Below are 5,116 nucleotides of genomic sequence, written 5' to 3' on the forward strand. Positions count from 1 at the left end.
ATAATGATATTAAAAATGGAACCGAGAGAACTTGTAAGCCTTTTCAGCCACTCAGCACATAGGGAAAAATTCAATCAACCAACCAAGTAACCAAGTAACCAACCAAACAACCAACCAATCAACCAACCAACCAAACACCAAAAAAAAAAAAATATCAACCCCATAGACATCTGTGAAGAATTAGTTCTCATTTGAACCTACTACTACCTTGATCTTGAATGTCTAAGGCCATCATTCAATATAAGAATAACAAGTTTCTATGTTCTTAACCAACTGTCCTGTGGTGGTATTTTGTTCCCCGAAATATTGTGCACGCTAATAAACTTATCTGGGATCAGAGAACAGGACAGCCACAGTATTAAACATAGAGGTTAGGCAGTGGTAGCACATGCTTTTAATCCCAGCACTTGGGAGGCAGAGCCAGGTGGATCTCTGTGAGCTCAAGGTCACATTGGAAATAGTCAGGCATGGTGACTCACACCTTTAATCCCAGAAAGTGAGCCTTTAATCCCAGGAAGTGATGGCAGAAACCAGAAAAGATATATAAGGCGTGAAGACCAGAAACTAGAAACATTTGGCTGGTTAAGCTTTTAGTCTTTGGAGCAGCACAGTTCAGCTGAGACCCATTTGGGTCTCAGAGTTTTCCAGTCTGAGAAAACAGGGTCAGTTGAGGAACTGGCAAGGTATGGAAGCTATGGCTTGTTCTGTCTCTCTGATCTTCCAGCATTCACCCCAATAATTGGTCTCAGGTTTGATTTTATTAATAAGACTCTTTAAGATTCCTGCTACACTGTCTATTGCATTTTACCATAGCATCATAAAACATATAAGGCAATACTTGGTTATACCTAGTCAAATATCAATTTCATCCAGAAAGACTCTCACAGATGTACCGAGAAATAATGTGTAATCAGATAATTGAGTTTCCAGAGTCTCAATCATGCTAACTCATGAAATTCATTATCAGAGTATTTTATTTTTTGGGAGAAGCATGAAGCTCAGTTTTATAGTATTTCAATGGCTGCTGTATGGGGACTACCCATAGGGATTTAGAAAAGGTCAAGAGATTCTAGATGGGAGAAGGTTATGAAGACAGACAGATTCAAGATACTCTTTGGAGGCAAATTCCATGAGACTTGTCTGATCAGTTGCATGCATGTCTATGTGAGACTGGAGGTCATTGTGATCCCCAGGTGTCTGCATAGATGGTAGCTCTGTTTCTGAAATGAGGAGAGTTGGGTAAAATTAAGTAGGATGGATTAAGAGTTATATTCTGAGAAGGTTTATATTGGGTTACTGCTGCTGTGAGCTCCTGTCTTCAAGTCCTCAAGTGTGTTAAGAGCAGCCCTGTCTTACAGAAAAGGAACAGCTATGAGTGAGAAGCAAAGTGTTTGAACTCAGGTTTATGCACACTATGCATTATGCACTGGATTCTGATGACTCTGTTTTCACTGAGTACTCACAACAATGATTATGTAACAAATCAAGGAGGTTTCTTCATAAGGTAGTTTTGCTCCTTTTGTGAGTTAGTGTAGTTGTATAGCTTCCTGCCTCCCTTTTCACACATTTAAGTATATGAAATCATTATGGTGATTCTGGTGTCTCTCAGTTGGCTTTTTAACATTAGTGAGGATGATGGCCCTGTACTGAGCACATATGCAGCATGCCCACTTTTAAGAGCAGGAATGAGTTTATTTATTTAATCCTCAGAGCACCTCTTGGATGTTACTTTGATGAGCTGTTTTTATATGGAAAAACTAAGAACAAGAGTTCATTTTCCTTAAAACAGAGAGACAGAATCAGATTATATTGTAGATTGTGGGCATCTGCTAAATACTAAAAGAACACAGTCTTGGATTGGGGAGACGGCACAGAAAAGTGCTTTTCATGCAAGCAGGAGAATCTGAGTTCAGATCCTCAACATGCACCTAAAAGCTGCAGATGGTAGCTCGCCTATAAGCCCAGAGCCGAGGCTATTGTTGGGAATTGGCAGATTCTTGGCCAGTCAGTCTAGCCAGATCAATGAGCTCCTGCTTCAGCAAGAGACCTTGTTTCGAAATATAAGGTGGATAGCAACAATGGAAGACACCAAATATCATCCTCTAGTCTATACACACACACACACACACACACACACACACACACACACACACGAACATAATATCTTGACTGTTCAGTCTTATCACCTCTTGGAAATGTTTGGAGAACAATCCATGTGAATTTGTTAATGATGAGTTTTAATTGTCTAAATTAACATTTCCAAAGCTAACTGCACATCATAATCACCTAGATAGCTCACTAAAATATCATTCTCTGATCCAGTCACATTAACAGATGGTGGGACTGAGGTCAGGAAACATTATCCTTCACAAGTTTCATAAAATCACTAAGATTTTTTTTTAACCTGCAAATCTAATGTTACTGAGGTGGTGGCCAGCCTTACCTTTTAGTTGGCTCCATTTTTCCTTTCTTCTTACCCCTCTACACACATCAGCTGGGGTCAGATGGGGGGCAGAGAGCTACCAAACTTCTTGCTCCCTTCTCTATGGTGGCCCCTTGTGTGTGCTTCCCTGACCCCTGCCATGAAAGAGGCATACTTTGTGATATGCTTGGGCACCAGCCCAATGGAATGTATCTGTCAGGAATGATGTCAGTGAATGGAAAGTAGGTTCTTCGTGTGGAGCAAAATCCATACTATGCAGGAGAAAGCACATCTATAATGCCACCGGAAGACTTACACAAAAGATTTAAATTACCAGGTCAACCACTAGCCTCAATGGGGAGGTGACTTAAATAATCTGGAATGTAGATTTAATCCCCAAGTTCCTTATGGTCAATAGTTGGTGAAGATGAGGCTTTACACAGAGGTCACCCGCTATATGGATTTCAAAGCGATTGAAGGGAGCTGTGTTCTATATGGTAGAAAAGATCTACAAGGTTCTTTGTACTGAAGCAGAAGCCCTGGCACCTAGCTTAATGGGTCTGTTTGAAAAATGCTGCTTCCGGAAGTTCTTAGTTTATATTGCCAACATTGAGGAAAAAGATCCTAGAACTTTTGAGGGCCTTGACCCTTAGAAGACCTCACATGTGGATAAGAAGTTGATCCAAGATGTTATATGTTTTACTGGTCATTCTTTTGTATGGCACAGAGCAGATGATGACTTAGATCAGCCGTGTTGTAATACCATTAACAGAATTAAACTTTACAGCAAGTCTTTGGTAAGCCATGGTAGAAGTCCATACCTTTATCTGCTCTATGATCTTGGAAGACTGCCACAAAGATTTGCAAGGTTAAGTGCTATATGTGGAGGTGCTTACATGTTGAATAAACCAATTAAAGAAATCATTGTGCAAAATGGAGAAGTGGTTGGTGTAAAATCTGAGAGATTACTTGCTGAAATCACCTCATCTGTGACCATGGCCATGTAAAAGTTAGCGTTGCAAAAGCGGGCCAGGCAATCATAGTGACCTGTGTCTTCAGCTGCCCTATCAAGACCACCAATGATGCCAACTCCTGCCTTATTATCATCCAACAGAAAGTCAGACATCTATGTTTGCATGATCTCTTTTGCACATAACGTGGGCAACACCAGGGCAAATATATTGCCATTGTTAAATACAACTGTGGAGACTAAGGAGCCTGAGAAAGAAATTGAACCAACTTTGGAGCTCTTGTAACTAACGGAACAAAAAATACATCAACATCAGTGTCCTCTCTGTACCTAAAGATTCAGGAACATATAGCCAGATCTTTATTTCCCCTCTCCTATCACTCACTCCAAGACAACCTGTGATGACATTAAAGATATTTATAAGAGGATTACAGGATCTGAGTTTGACTTTGAAGAAATTAAACACAAGAAGGACGACATTTATGGAGCAGACTAACAGCAGTATATATTATGCAAACTTAAAATTTGGCAACCAATGTATATTATATGAAATAGAAATTGTGAGCCCTATTTTATGGTCAAATGTAGATTGAAGAGTGCCATATCAGTGAATATTTCTTTCCTTCACTTTTCTAATATAATACATTAACATGTTTTCGTGGAATGGAGAGTCAGAATTGCTTGGGTTCTGTTCAAGTTAATCAGACTGGCTTTTTTTCTAGTGAAGGAGTTGTTTTAAACAAATATTGATATTGATACAGAGGACTTGATATAGTATTTGCATCTTTTAATCAGTGTAGCCCTTGTGTAGGCTCTGCTAAAGAGCTGGATCTATGCAGTTTGTGTCATTCTGGTATTAGGAGTCTAAACTGAATCACCCTTGGTTTAGAAAAATGTTCAAAGTTTTCTAGGAGGGCCCAAATAGTAGAGTCATAGATTTTGTTTATGTGTATGTAAACTTCTAACCAAATTTCAGACGTAAGGAGTTGTTTGAAGGAAGCCAGTGTGCGGTATTTTAAACTACTACAATTGCTGAGAAGGGGAAAGGAACCCTATGGCAAAGCAGGTAAAACAGAGAAATCTCTTTTATCCCAGGTATAGACCTGCTGCAATGCAGCATTGATTTGACAGAGCCTCGATTTCAGTAATGTTTGCCTCAGAATGGCTCTAAATGATTTCTGTACCGCAAAATAGAGCCAAACCCAGTGGAAAAAAAAATCTAATGTTACACCACCGAAGTCAGTATTTACTATTTGGAATAAACTAAATGATGTGGTTTTTCAGCCCTAGATTTTTTTTTTTTTTTTTTGCCAAAAGCATTCTCATTTATTTAGAAAATATGGGAAAGGTTTGGATATTGTTTACATTTTCTATCTTTCTTGGTTGGCCTATTGATGACTCTATTACACATTCCACTGCCACTTCCAGTCCATGCCTGACCCCTAGGAACCTGAGGTTTAATGTGGCTGATTCCGGCTTGGGGATCAAACTTTGTGTTCCACCTGGGATCCAGGGCTTTGTGGGTGTGGAGTTTCTCGTGATAAGACTGAGGCAGAACTGAGGCAGTTAGCCACTGTCCTCAAGATTCACCCAGAGGTCCAGCAGAAATGCTATCCTCTTCCTTGTCCTTTTCCCCAGAAGCTGGTCACCAGGTGCTATCAAGGAAGGATAGCTTTGCATTCTGAGCCTGCACAGCTTGCATGTGTAGGCAGACAAGTGGACCT

The 5,116-nt window shown here is 39.9% G+C and overlaps 1 pseudogene; it reads left to right on the forward strand.

Annotated features, from left to right (window-relative positions):
* The first annotated feature begins 2,582 nt into the window (after window positions 1-2,582).
* On the forward strand, window positions 2,583-3,888 carry LOC118585145 (annotated as a pseudogene).
* The last annotated feature ends 1,228 nt before the right edge of the window (window positions 3,889-5,116 follow it).

Source organism: Onychomys torridus, chromosome 6 (genome assembly GCF_903995425.1).
Source record: "Onychomys torridus chromosome 6, mOncTor1.1, whole genome shotgun sequence".
Lineage (NCBI taxonomy): Eukaryota > Metazoa > Chordata > Mammalia > Rodentia > Cricetidae > Onychomys > Onychomys torridus.